Source organism: Mercenaria mercenaria, chromosome 7, assembly GCF_021730395.1.
Source record: "Mercenaria mercenaria strain notata chromosome 7, MADL_Memer_1, whole genome shotgun sequence".
Lineage (NCBI taxonomy): Eukaryota > Metazoa > Mollusca > Bivalvia > Venerida > Veneridae > Mercenaria > Mercenaria mercenaria.
In genome coordinates this window covers 63,067,592-63,083,014 of record NC_069367.1, presented here as the reverse complement: position 1 = coordinate 63,083,014, position 15,423 = coordinate 63,067,592, and the positions used below count along the sequence as shown (strand labels likewise).

The 15,423-nt window shown below is 37.1% G+C and overlaps 1 protein-coding gene across 2 annotated transcripts in view; it reads left to right on the top strand.

The window, feature by feature from the left end:
- LOC123554061 (uncharacterized) overlaps positions 1–15,423 on the top strand; it is a 38,165-nt gene that overhangs the window by 2,321 nt on the left and 20,421 nt on the right. Inside the window, exons 1-2 of one of the 2 annotated variants that reach the window (XM_045343935.2) lie at positions 5,524–5,681; positions 7,235–7,344. The gene's annotated coding sequence lies outside the window, so the exon portion shown is untranslated. Of the gene's footprint in view, positions 1–5,523; positions 5,682–7,234; positions 7,345–15,423 lie in introns of those variants that run through there. The other variant, XM_045343934.2, reaches the window with a different exon arrangement.

The following is a 15,423-nucleotide window of genomic DNA, read 5'->3' as shown; positions in this document are numbered from 1 at the left end:
CAAAGCTTTCATCACAATAATAACACCTGTACTTCCGTCTGTTGTCCATTATTCTTCCCTTAACCTGAAATGTTAATTGCTATTAATGTGTGAAATATATAGATATATACAGAAATTATACGAAAACGGTTGAATTAGCATATCGACCGCTATATAATTAGCACCCGCAACTTTACAATACTTCCGACGGGCCTGCAGATGATTTGTAATATTAAAAATTGGCAATAACTTAACATTTTAACTAAGGTGTCTATATGAATATTGCCAGCTTCAATTCAAGCAAGTTGTTTTAATGTATCAAGGACATGTATGCAATACGATAGTACATTCATTTTCGATTTTTTGAAAGCGTACCAAAGAGTAAGTTCTGGAGGAGAGAATGTCTTTAAATTTTCTGTACACGACCTTTGGACTATAAGATTTTTTAAATATTGGGTCCCCATTACTGTAAATAGCAACCTATCTGCCAGCCAGTCTTTTCAATTCAAATGTCTGGATTCCACCAACAGCACAATGAATCAAAATGACGCATGAGACCCCCTCAAAATATATGTTCTACTTCTATATGAGCCGCGCCATGAGAAAACAAACATTATAAGTGGCTTTGCGACCAGCATGAATCCAGACCAGCATGCGCAAACGCGCAGTCTTGTTAGGATCCATGTTGTTCGCTTTCAAAGCCTATTGCAATTAGAGAAACTGTTAGCGAACAGCATGGATTCTGACAAGACTGCGCGGATGCGCAGGCTGGTCTGGATCCATGCTGGTCGCAAAGCCATTATGTTGGTTTTCTCATGGTGTTCATATATCATATATATCTAGATACTAAAACATTGACAGAATATGAATAGGTCAACAATATATGAATAGGTCTTTCAGAGCTTGTTGAATATTGACTCTGACAATCCTATAAAAATATGACTCCTCCTACCCCACTCCGAGGTGCACAGCCGTTAAATCATTCGGGATTTTACTTTCTCTACACATTTATTGTCATGACACCTAAAATCGTGCTGAATGTCGTCTTGAACTGTAAAGGTTTTATACCAGGGTTCTAGTGTAAATTCGCCATAGTTTAGATCCATGTACTATACTTTTTAGAACTTCAACCCATAGAAACCCATATATATATAGTAAACTACAAATAATCAGCCGTCAAACTATGAAAAGAAAAGGTGGTGTAGACAGATTTGTGGTGGAACGCCGCCAGATTGAAGCCACTGACCCTTTCTCGAATCGCGTTGTTGACGGCGTCGCGCAGTAAACGACCCATCTTTCGTTTTCTCTCATCATTTGCCATATACACGCGATATTTAACCTGAAACGCGTCTTATTTTACTGAAAATACATTCTGCGAATGAAATAAGCCCCCATTTTACACGCAAAATTGCCAAAAGTAAAAAGGTAAGTATTTTTTTATGTATACTACTTTCAACAACACCACGAAGGCACATTTTCGACCGAATTACGGTGAATTCTACACTATAACCTAAACCCTTATTAGAAAAATGAATTTAACGACCCGTTATACCCGAAAACATGCGTAAATTCGATAAAATACTGCAAACCGAGCGAAATAAAGGCAAAAAAAGTATGATCAAATGCTGGTGTCAGACAGAACATCTAATCTTCAAAAGTTGGTGTCAGTAAGAACCTTCCCTGTGAATTATGTGGTGTCAGACAGAACATTTTTGGTCTACCCATCCGACTTTAACACCTCGTTCTTCTATCACGTGACAATTCAATAGAAACCAGTATTGTATTGGGTAATTTAAAATGGATCCACATTTTCATAAGTATTTTATATAGCAATATCCGAAATGTACAGTCCACAAACTCCCTATTTTTTATATTAGACTCCATATTTTTGTTCATATTTGACGGGACAACTATTCCCATTTCTTATGAATAGTCATTTGGAATTACTTCCCCTGTATATAGCAGCTGCAGTAAAAAATGTGATAACTTTCTTATTTTTGAACGAAACATGGAAGTGTGAGCACTCAGCTTCTTAGTTAGAACATTTGCTATCTGATGATTATGGTTTTGTTTAAAAAATTCAAGAAAAGTTTTTTCCGATATTTTTGCCAATGGAAGTAAGTGTCATTTTTTGTAGATCTTTTATAATTTATTAATGTGTGTTATTGTTTGTCAGTTTAGATGTGTCCCCCCCCCCCCCCCCCCGCCGTTATTTCATTTTATGGTGCGAAATAAAGAGGTTCTTTAACAGTGTTGAATACAATACTGAATTCATTTTGACTCATACACAGCAGTAATAACCCATATATGGACTCGGCAAATAACCTCATAATACGTAACTAGGTTCCTAACTGAAGGGGATCCATGCTCAAAAAAAATGACAAACTAAATACATATCGCATATCCGTAGCCCTGACCAACCTATAAACCGAGCCAGTCTATTTTATAAGTACAACAACACTGTTGACCCATTAAACGAGCAGTACCCGTATGTTATCAGTGAGGTAGCTATGTATACTTCTGTACCCCGTGTTTTATCAGTGGCATTGGTACTATCATATAGTACTGTACGCCCATTTGTTATCACTGGTGTAGCTAGGTAAAAGGTGTACTTCTATATGCCCATGTGCTAGCAGTGGCGTTGCCAGGTATACTCCACTACCTCTTGTGGTATGGTATAGTACTGTAACGTGTGCTATCAATGGTGCAATTAGGTATACCCCTTTACGCACGTGTTGATACTGTGGTATAGTACTGTACGCTCGTTTGTTATCATTGATGAAGCTAGATGTACTCCTATACGCTTATGTGTTAGTAGTGGCGTAGATAGGATTGTATACTACTGTACGCCCGTGTGTTATCAGTGGTGAAGTTAGGTATACTACCTTACGCCCGTGTGTTATCAGTGATATAGCTGTACGCAGGTGTGTTATCAATGATATAGCAGGTGTGTTATCAATTATATAGATAGGTGTACTCCTGTGCGCCTGTGTGTTATCAGTGATATAGCTAGATGTACTCCTGTACGCCCGTGTGTTATCAGTGATATAGCTAGGTGTACTCCTGTTAGCCCTTGTTTTATCAGAGATGTAGCTAGGTGTACTCCTGTCTGCCCGTGTGTTATCAGTGATATAGCTAGGTCTGCTGTACGCCCGTGCGCTATCAGTGGTATCGCTAGGTGTACTCCTGTATCCCCGTGTGTTATCAGTGATATAGCTAGGTGTACTCCTGTACGCCCGTGTTTTATCAGAGATATAGCTAGGTCTGCTGTACGCCCGTGTGTTATCAGTGGTGAAGCTAGATGTACTCCTGTACGCCCGTGTTTTATCAGAGATATAGCTAGGTCTACTGTACGCTCGTGTGTTATCAGTGGTGAAGCTAGGTATACTGCCTTACGCCCGTGTGTTATCAGTTATATAGCTAGGTGTACTCCTATACGCCTGTGTGTTATCAGTGATATAGCTAGGTGTACTCCTGTACCCCCGTGTGTTATCAGTGATATAGCTAGGTGTACTCCTGTACGCCCGTGTTTTATCAGAGATATAGCTAGGTCTGCTGTACACCCGTGTGTTATCAGTGGTGAAGCTAGGTATACTACCTTACGCCTGTGTGTTATCAGAGATATAGCTAGGTGTACTCCTGTACGCCCGTGTTTTATCAGAGATATAGCTAGGTCTACTGTACGCTCGTGTGTTATCAGTCGTGATGCTAGGTATACTACCTTACGCCCGTGTGTTATCAGTGATATAGCTAGGTGTACTCCTATACGCCCGTGTGTTATCAGTTATATAGCTAGGTGTACTCCTGTACGCCCGTGTGTTATCAGTGATATAGCTAGGTATACTCTTGTACTCCTGTGTGTTATCGGTGATATAGCTAGGTGTACTCCTGTACACCCGTGTTTAATCAGAGATATAGCTAGGTCTGCTGTACGCCTGTTTGTTATCAGTGATATAGCTAGGTATACTCCTGAACGCCCGTTTGTAATTAGTGGTGAAGCTTGGTATACTACCTTACGCACGTGTGTTATTAGTGATATAAACAGGTGTACTCCTGTATGTCCGTGTTTTATCAGAGATATAGCTAGGTCTACAGTACGCCCGTGTGTTATCAGTGATATAGCCTGGTGTATTCCTGTACGCCTGTTTGTTATCAGTGATATAGCTAGGTATACTCTTGAACGCCTGTTTGTTATTAGTGGTGAAGCTGGTATACTACCTTACGCCCGTGCGTTATTAGTGATATAGATAGGTGTACTCCTGTACGTCCGTGTTTTATCAGAGATAAAGCTAGGTCTACTGTACGCCCGTGTCTTATCAGTGATAAAGATAGTTTTATCAGAGATATAGCTAGGTTTATTGTTCGCGCGTTAGTTATCAGTGTCTGAGTGATATAGGTAGGTGTACTCCTGTACGCCCGTTTGTTGTCAGTGGTGAAGCCCGGTATTTTACCTTACGTTAGTGTGTTATCAGTGATATGGCTAGGTGTACTCCTGTACGCCCGTTTTTTTCAGTGGTGAAGCTAGGTATTCTACCTTACGCCCGTGTGTTATCAGTGATATAGCTAGGTGTACTCGAGTTTATCAGAGATATAGCTAGGTCTACTGTACGCGCGTTTGTTATCATTGATTTAGCCAGGTATACTCCTGTACGCCCGTTTGTTATCAGTGATATAGCTAGGTGTACTCCTGTGCGCTTATGTGTTATCAGTGATATAGCTAGGTATACTACCTTACGCCCGTGTGTTATCAGTGATATAACTAGGTGTACCCCTGTACAACTGTGTGTTTTCAGTGATATAGCTAGGTATTCTCCTGTACGCCCGTGTGTTATCAGTGATATAGCTAGGTGTATTCGTGTACGCTTGTGTGTTATTAGTTACTCGTGTACGCCCGTGTATTATCAGTGATATAGCCGGGTGTACTCGTGAACGCCCGTGTGTAATCAGTTACTCGTGTACGCCCGTGTGTTTACAGTGATATGGCTAGGTGTACTCGTGTACGCCTGTGTGTTATAAGCTAATCGTGTACGCCCATGTGTTATCAATGATATAGCTAGTTGTACTCGTGTACGCCCGTGCGTTATCAGTTACTCATGTACGCCCGTGCGTTATCAGTAACTTGTTTACGCCCATGTGTTATCAGTGATATAGCTAGGTGTACTCGTGTACGCCCGTGTGTTATCAGTTACTCGTGTACGCCAATGTGTTATCAGTGATACAGCTAGGTGTATTCCTGTACGCCGGTGTTTTTTGCATTCAGATTTGAAAGAGTTACAGCAATTATTTTTTAAATGCTCTTTGTGAAGATAAGATTTTCTCGTTTTGCTCGGGAAACAATTATCAGGCCTCCTTGCGTCGTTGGCGTGTGGTTTTCCCAGCGACTACATGTTTCAAAGCTACGCCCCACTAGTACATATTTTTAACAGCTATTATATTCACTTTAAAATCAATACAAAGGCATTCAAAGTTTAAATATAAAATATGCACATGTAATGTTATCTATCTATACAAGATAATTGACATTCACAACTTATAAATGTGATAAATAATGTTTAAAGGTTTCAGTGAGATTTGCCATATTTTAACCAATTACAGATTATATATATTTGTAATGTTGCTTGTGAATACATCAGGAGCATAAGTGTGTTTTACGACTAAAAAGGCAATTTTACATGTAGATCGACCCGGAAGTCTTAGTTCTTGTACGTGTATACTTTTAGATTACAAAAATGTTTAGATAGAGAAAATACAGTGGTAATCGGTTAGATAAAATGATTTTCATGTGGCAGATAAGAATGAATGTTGAAAATACAAGAAGTAAAAAGACCTCAAGAGCACTTCCGTATCGTGTGATAGAAAATAAACAGTTGATAGAGAACTTCCGTATCGTGTGATAGAAAATAATCAGTTGATAGAGAACTTCCATATCGTGTGATAGAAAATTATCAGTTGATATTAACTACATACAGTCCCTTGCATTGGATATAATATTACGTTTAATTGGATAAAATAGTGGAAATTCAATTTGTGCATGTTTTCGTTTCGGTTTCATGTATGTAGGCCATTTCCAATATACACCGAATTCGAATCGAAACGGAACCCTAAAAAACAGAATGCAGTATGAATTGTATGAGGTTTGGCTTTGAGATCGACAATCGTAGATCAATGCTTTGTTCTCAAAATTGCGCAGGATGTAGATCGACATTCAATGTAGACCCGGGTCTGTACTCGTAGATCGACACGAAATTATTCGGGTCGTAGATCTATCAACATTTAAACGGGTCTGCAATCAAATACCAACATTCAAGAAAGTCTAGGTTGTAAATCGCCATTTGAAAAATGTCAAGGTCGTAGATTGACATTCAAAACAATCAAGATCGTAGATCGACACTTCGTAGATCAACATTCAATGTATGTTCAGGCTGTAGATCAACTTTCAAAGTAGACCGAGCTAGATTCTTCGACCTGAAAGGTGTCAAAACTAAATGTCGATCTGCGATATTCGATCTCCTAACCAGCTTAACTCAGCTTGCATTATGACTAATGTGCCGTTTCGTATGATTCATACACCAAAACCGATAAGTTTGTCGATTTCTATCCTTGATAATGCAAAAATCCTCAAGCAATTCTAAACAAGCTTATGGTATTCTCCAAATTCCTCTCTGACGAGAATGTGATCAATATTCGGCGTATATGTGAAAGCCCTAGCCGATTCTGAAACGAACAAACACTTCGATTTGAACTAGTTCCTGGTTCGATGTAGGCCTACCCTATGTATGAACTTTATACATATGCGAAGACCCTCGTTAGTGTTAGTACATAACTTACGGTTTCGGTGTATAGGCTGACTATTTGCGATGATGTTTGTTTGTTTGTAAGCATATTTATAGTCACCACCAGTAATCCATATGGGTGACTTCTTCCGAAGACTGTTGGAGGACAGTGCAAGATGCAGAAGACGTTCCAATTCCAGAAGCTTCCCTGATTCTTTAGCATGCTAGGTAAAGCACCCGAACACGGGAAACATATCCGAATGTTAGTAATTTTTAGTTGGAGGAGTGGGGGCTCAAACTCACGACCCTTGGTTTCATGGTCAAATACTGTTACCACTGGACCTCTCTGTCCTCCGCGATTTAGCGATGATGAATTTTGGCGCGGTTTTGTATCACTCTTGTTTTAAGTACTGTGACGTCATCATGCAGCAAAAATAGACGCTTTTCGAATACTGTAATTGTGCGTTATATTTTCTTTTCAGTGGACATATCAAACATAACTGACCAGTTGTAGTAGATCTACTGATGGCTGAATGAATGCCTTCGGGCCAAGCAGTATCATCTACTGTTTCTTCGAGTTCATTTGCAAGAGGTAACTTTTTATTATTGTTTGCATAACAATTCATTCTTTGTTTTAAAGTTTTGCAAGTTCCGTATATAGAATCTAGATATATACACGATAAAGGTCTCATAGGTTAGGTCTGGGATTTACTTTGATTTTTGAAGCTAAGACCTATCTTGAAAAATGTTAGATTTGCTCACCATTATTTCCTCTGGGAACGAAACCAGCCACTAAAGTCGGAGTTTCTGTTTTGAAATTTTATGGTTCAAAAATCTGAAAATAGGCTACTCTTAGCAAAATCGATTTCGGACGATAAATTCAAACTAAATGTTAACAAAGCGTTCCTTTTATCAAGTAATCATCAGTTTAAATTGGAGGTATCCATGGCCGAGTGGTTAATTTCGCTGATTGAATCAGTTGTCCTTCAACGCTGACCTCTGGGTTTGAAGTCTCGCTTGGCGTGTAGAATTCTTTCATGTGAGGAAGTTGTTAAGCTGGCTTACGGAAGGTCGATGTGTCTACCCAGTGCCCGCCTGCGCCGGCGATAATGTACAAAGAAGCACCAGCGGTCTTCCTCGACAGTCAAAAGCAGAAATATCGCAATATGACTATAATCGTGTCGGTGTGTGACGTTAAAATAAACACAACACCAGTGTCTACTAGGCCTATATCACAGACTGGTGAATCTCTAAATCCATGATAAAAATCGAACATTTCAGCCTACTGTTAATTCACCTTGTCCGCAATGATATTTTTTGAGTTGAAGGTTTTTCGTTCAAATTTGTCGTATGCCTATAGCAGAAGTGTTCGACATTAAAGAGTATCTTTCATCAGGAAATTTCAATGACGGGTTAATTTATAGATTTGATTCTTAGATTCGTAAAAGAATTGGTCAAGGTTGTCCTTTTATTAGCTCACCTGATCACAAAGTGCTCAAAATGAGGCATTATGATCAATCTTATTGTTAACACTCTACAGGTCACAATTATTCCAATCTTGATGAAACTTGGTCGGAGAGTTTGTCTTTAGAAAGTCTTGGACTATATTAAGAAGGTGTGTCATAATAACAAGTTAGATCGAATCACAGTGCCAAATCATAGAAAAATATTGTCAATACCCAAGAGGTCACATTTTTACCTGAATACGCCTAATGTTTGTAGTCGTATTTGAAACTGGGTTATTTCGGGTAAAAACTAAGCCTCTATGTCATATCATAATATTTACACCCTCCCCATTTGTTCTATTGAAAATTATGCTGTTCAGTTTGTATGAACCGCAAAAGGAAAGGCGCCAAAGTTACGATAACGCAGAGTTGTGATTACGTTCCGCTGTTTTGACGACGTCCACGTATAGTCAGTGAGAACATTCGTTAAATTGTCTTAGTTGTTTTGTCAAGTGAACAGAATGTCCGGGAAGCTGAGTGTTTAATACAACAATGTATGTTCAGTTTTTAGTGAAACCTTGTTTACGAATGGAAACGAAACACAATGTAAATATAAGATTCAGAGTTCATACGAAATCAACAACTTTTATAGGATCGGCAAATCAAACATGAATCGCCAGCGCGATCATGGACTTGCTGATCCTCTTCTGTCGCTCATTTCGCATAACTCCGAAAAATTCATTTCTTAAGATAAAAGTGCTAAGCAATCTATAGATTTTACATTTTCTAACTGATCTACACGAAATATGGTCAGAATGTTTACCAATATGAAATCTAGGCCAACTTTGAACTTATTCATTAGGATCAAATACAATGTCACCAAGTAAATGATATGAAAACATTACTAACACATCAAAGGTCATATTTTCTGCATGATATAAATGAAACTTGGATAAAATATTTGTTTTCATGAAATCTAGGTTGGCCCCTGGGGTCAAACACAAGACCAGTAAATAATAAATAAAAACGTAGTTAAAATTCTAGACGCATTATTTTCTATACCTGATGGACTTGAAATCTGGCCAGAATGTTTGGCATTACAAAATCAAGGGCCAGTTTAAAACTAGGTCATCCTGTGGTGCGACCACATCGTGATAAAAATCGTTTTAAAATCCAGAGGTCAGAGTTTTCATTCACAGTTTTCTATCTGACCAACATAAAACTTGTTCAGTATGTTTCAAAATTAGGTCATCTTGGTTTAAAACTAGGCCATTATGTAAAACTATTAACTATATAAAGAAATTTGTTAACACCCAAGGGGCCAGTATTTTACCTCATTTGCACGAAACCTGGTCAGACTGCGTCTTGATATTTTGATCTAGGTCAGATGTGAAACTTGGACATCATGGGTCCAAAACTTGGTCAAGGCACAGACAAATTGTGTTTATACCAAAGTCAGTACTATTGTTTACGTGATTCGATTTCTACTCGACTCTTGAAAAATAGGTAGTGCTATTGTACCCTACATTCCGTCTGTGTCAGCGTCTGCGTCCCGAAGTTTCTTGTGTGCAAGTTTCATAACTTTGATTTGCACTTTTACCGAGTAATACCCCCTTTTGTGACCTACCGATATTTGGTTAAGTTTTTGTATGTAAGCTGGTATCTTATTACCCACAAGTGGCAATGGAGATGATCCGACATACATTGTTCAGGTTTAATAACTTTAATAACCATTTGTTGGAATGGATTGAAGTGCACAACTGCACACACGATTTGACTATGATGATCTGATATACCAATGCACAGATTGCTAATCTATATTTTGCCTTTCTTGAAGTTATGTCCATTCTTTCGATTTTGCAATGTTTGTTAAGTTTTTGTTTGTAAACTGATATCTCAATTAGGGGGAATTGATTTAAACTTCCCACACTCTTCCACTGTGTTGATCGGACATGCAGTGTTTAGTTTAGACAACTATGTTTTGCTTTAAACAAAGTTGTTCCCCTGTTTGTCTTTTGGTTTTCATTCATTTAATTAGTGACAAGGCTTTTAAATAGTTGAGCACAGCTCTTGTTTATATACCTGCTGTAGCAACGGAACTCGGTCAAGCGATCTAGGGTGATCATAACCCTCTTATTAGAAGCAATTATAAGAAAATATGGTAAAAGCGACATGTATTAGTTTTGACACAGTCTTATTATGACATCATCAGTTTTATCCTATTGCAGTTTAAGGGCATAATAAAAATTAGGCTGTATTTTTACAAACTGTTTGAACAAACGCGTATTTCATCTTTTTAATGTAACTACAAGACTGCGAATTGAAAACAGTGGCGTTTTCTTTTTAATCTTTTAGATTTTCTATACTCGCAGGACAAACAGAATAGAATTCAACAATTATTTACGATGGAGATTCAATATGGTGAACTGTGAAATATTCTCGGAATATGTTCTATACTTGTAGACCTATTGGATACATTCTCTTGAGCTTAGTGGAATTTGTTGTACATTTCCACATGCAAAACAGGTTCACATTAGTGTGTCGAGTGGCATAAAAATCAACTTTAAGAAGCAAAAATATTTAACTTAAATAATAATTAAGCACCACGATATATAGCATGTCTGGACACGTTCTGGATATATTACGAATTTTACTTATATCATACAAACCAAATAAGTTCGTAGACAAGCATTTAGTTTTTCAACAGGAACAAGGAGACTTCATCACCACGTGACCACCTTTTATCCGATGAAAATGCTAGAATCTTGGGTGGTAAAACAAACCTTGTTAACGACCATAGGCAGGCTTATTTCTGTATTATAAGTCCTAGCTCCACACACGCCTGTCCTACGATAATACAGTAGGCTTTCAGCTCCACAAATTGCTTTAATGAGTTATTGTGTCAACCATCCGTCGTCCGCTCTGAACTTTTTTCTTCGAACAAAATCTCTGAAACTGTTCAGTGGAAGTTGATAAAACTTAGCACGCATTTTTCTTGGATGGTCTTCAAAAAAAGTGGGTCAAAGAATATATTTTGCAGAATTCTGATTGCCGTAACAACTGTGAAGGGAAACAAAAGATTTTCTGTTTCTTCAAAAATATATTGCCGCTAAGGGTTGAAGTTATTTTCACATGTATGTATGAAGTAGGCCTACAGTCGAATGATTGCCTGTGGTCATTGAAAGGTCAAGGTCACGATGACCTTTTAGCTGAAAATCAGTTTCTGATCGATAACTGAAGAAAGTTTTGGCCTATAGTAGTCAGTAGGTCAAGGTCGGTCTTTCTGACATTGAGACTGAAAACGGATTCCACTCTGTCACTAAAGAACACCTTGGCCCAAAGTCGTGAAACTTGACAGGATGATTGTCTGTTGTTAGTCGATGAACCCTTTTGTTTTATGGGTATGTAGATTAAAGGTAAAGTGACCTTGATACTGAAAGCTGTTTCCGCTCAGTAATTTAAACACACTTTGACCTACAGTCTTCAAACCCCAGAGGATGATTGCTTGAGGCCAATAGATGATTTTCGGGTTTTTTGGGGTCATTTGGCCTTGTTATTAAAAGTGCTTTCCGCTCAATAACCAAGGAATGCATCTATAGGCCCTACATTCGTCAGACTTCATAAGAGGATTGCCTATGGTTAGTTGATGAACACTATTGTTTTGGGGTCAGTATGTCAAAGGTCAAGGCCTCAGTGATATTGAGACTGAAAATGGCTTCAGCTCACTATCAAAGAATTTCGCATACAAGTGTTAAATTTCATAGAATTTTTTTTAGGGGTCAATGGGTCAAAGTCAAGCTAACCGTGACCTTGAGACTGAAAATGGTGTTCGCTCAGTTCCCTCAATAGAAAAATCGCTTTCTTATGTTATCTAATATTTATTTTTCGTGGCCCCAATTAATATCATTTCTGCATATCTCCCATACCCCATTACACACAACTGTACACAAAGAAAAAAAAGAAGTTACATCCAGCTTCTGTTTTTCGTCATTGTTTCTTAGTATCCATTCCGCCGCCCCTTTCCATGTCCTGTTTCACACATAACCCCACAACCGGACTCCTTGTGTACTTCTGACAGCTTTTTAAAATCATTTTATGGCTTTTTTCTTAATTTCTATAATAATAATAATAATAATAATAATAATAATAATAACAACTTTATTTTAAGAAGGTGACATATTAAGAGTACATAGTATACATATATATATATACAATTTATTTCCAACATGGTCTTCTATATAAATGTAAAAACACAGTATCTACAACAATAAGAGTAACAGTAGCACAATTTATACGACAAACACACTTTGAAAAAAAACAACTCGATTTGAAATGATTTTACCAGGAGAATAAATCAGTGTAATTCATTTTGCATACATGTACATTCATCCATTAATATCATAAAAAAGCTACCCTATGTCACAGAAATGCATGATAATTGATGAAGATTAAAAAAAAAAAATCTCAGTATTAGTAACGTTGTTCTTGTAATAAATAATCCTTAATTTTTCGTTTAAATGTTAATAGATTATCTTGCAGTTTGATGGAATTGAATTCCATAAATGTGTGGCTTTGTATGAGAATGTTTTTCAAGTGGTTTGTTCGGGGCTTCAGCAAAGAAAGATCTTTACGTGTCGAGGAACGAAGATTATATCTATCGTTGTGAGCAAAAGATAATAATTCAGACATATATTTCTCAAAGTTTTGTCTGTGACATACGTGCAACTTCTGAAAGGAAGTTTATGAAACTTGAATATTGATAGATGAAATGAAAGGACGTACAGAGTACAAAATTCATAACTTTATCTTGAATGATTACAGATTGATGTCCATTTTGAAAAAACAAAACACGACGAGCGGGGAGAAATGGCTTTCTCTCAAACTGTTCTTTCATTAAATGTTTTAATGGCGACCTTCGATGTATGCTGATTTTTATGCTCCCCGAAGGGCGAGCATATAGTTGTCTCTTTATCCGTCCTTCCGTCCGTTCGTCCGTCCGTCACACTTTTGTCGCGAGTATAACTTGAAAAGTATTAATGTCATTTGATTGAAACTTCACATAATCATAGAGGCTATTGAGACAAAGTGCAGTGTCAAAGACTCATAACTCTACCTTACCTAGTTTTTGAATTATCTCCCTTTATTATACAATTGTCAAAATAAGGCTTGTCCGGAGCATTACTTGAATAGTATTAAGGCATTTCATTGAAACTTCATAAAATGATAGAGGCCATTGACAAAAAGTGCAGTTTTAAAGAACCATAACTCTACCTTACCTAGTTTTTGAATTAGCTCCCTTTATTATACAAAACAAGGCTTGTCCGGAGCATTACTTGATTATTAATGGCATTTCATTGAAACTTCACAAAATGATAGAGGTCATTGACGGAAAGTGCAATGTCGAAGAACCATAACTCTACTTTACCTAGTTTTTGAATTATCTCCCTTCATTATTCAAAATAAGGCTTGTCCGGAGCATTACTTGAAAAGTATTAATGGCATTTCATTGAAACTTCACAAAATGATAGCGGCCATTGACGGGAAAGTACGTTATTCCCCATATTGGGACGACAAGCACATGCATCGGGGAGCATCATTCGGTTTTACCGATTCCTTGTTTTCAGTAGTTTCCTTAACGTGGCTCGGTACTTTCCTCACGAATTTCGGCACCATCTCAGATCGTGATAATTTTCGGTATACATGTCCTGAACGGATATGCATCCCTTTTCAAATGGTGCATTTATAAAATAAATATCTGATATAGTTTTGACGTCGAAGCGCCCCCTAGCGGCAACAGTAAATTTGCGCCTTTTTAGCGTTAAACGCTCATTATTTTGACAATTTTTATCCGTTAAACGTTCATTTTATTCTATATATAGACATTCTCTTTTATCACAGTATCTATTTTTGAATGAACTTTTATACACTGAAACGATTATTCGGTGCAACCGACCGCAAAACCTGTTTTGACGTCGGAAAATTTTGCCTCGTCGGTCAGATAAAATAGCAAAATGAAGCATGTTTTTAAATGGTGAATTTTTTTCATATTTCCACATTTTGTGCAACATTGTTTATAAACAAAATGATAAACGGGGAAAAAATCGGGGGTCAGTGCATAAGATTTTTTGCTATTACGTTTCTCAACATAACTTGCCGTCGTAATTTTACGAGAATTTAACGTCAAAACTGTGTCAAATGCGTTTGTCTTATGTTCTTTATGTTTAATCATTTACAGTTAAAAATGCTGTTAAGAATGTGAGCCAAATAATAGCAAAATAAGCTCAAGAATCAATGCATTTCTCAGGTTCTGAAAGTTAGGATTATCATGTTTCTACATCTGCCTTTCAAAAGAATGAAGAAAATATGTATAGTTAAGTGTAGAACTGTTAAGGAGGTAGGTTACCTTGTTACAAGGGTAAATTCAAGTTAGTTTAACCGCAGCATTTGTTTGTATTTCGTGTAATATGATGTTTTACCTGCTACAATCTCAATTTCGTTTGTCTCTGTCCCTTCAAATTCAATTTTTATCTAGGTTTGAAGAACATGACCCTCTAAAGGTATTTCATATTAAAAGAAGAAGGAAAATACGGATATTTAACACTTTTCAGTGTATTTTAGTTTCATTGATATCCGTAGAAGTCTGCATAATTGATAATTTTACTAGTATGCACGTTAGCTTTCTAATATAAGCTTTAAATGCATATGTCGCGGGGCTCGTGTTTCCATGGTAACGCATTTTCTCTCATTTTTAAACAACTATGTATAAAAATAGGGGTTTTCGACGGCTTAAGTGGCATTCTGTTAATGACTAACATGGAATATTTGGGAAATATTATAAGCAAAATACCATGCACTTTACATGGTACCCTATTTTTCTTAAAGTTTACAGTAACCATGGCAACAGAGATGTTTAAAATAGCTTATATCTTGCTTTTTGTCGTAATTTCTTATAAAAAATATTGAATAAGATTATCTTTCTAGTTAATGTAGCTTTAAATCATATTATTTCTAACGTAAGTTATATTTTCTTGTTATTTGCATTGATTCAAACAAATTTCACAGCTTAGAATACATACGGCAGTACCCCTCGCCTGACATTTTTCATGGAAAAATCGTTCAGCATGCTGATATTATTCTAATGGATATTGTTGAAATGAAAATAAAAAGCCGAAGTTGTGTTTCTTAAATAGACCAGTGTCAACGCTTTTGAATTTTACATTTAGATA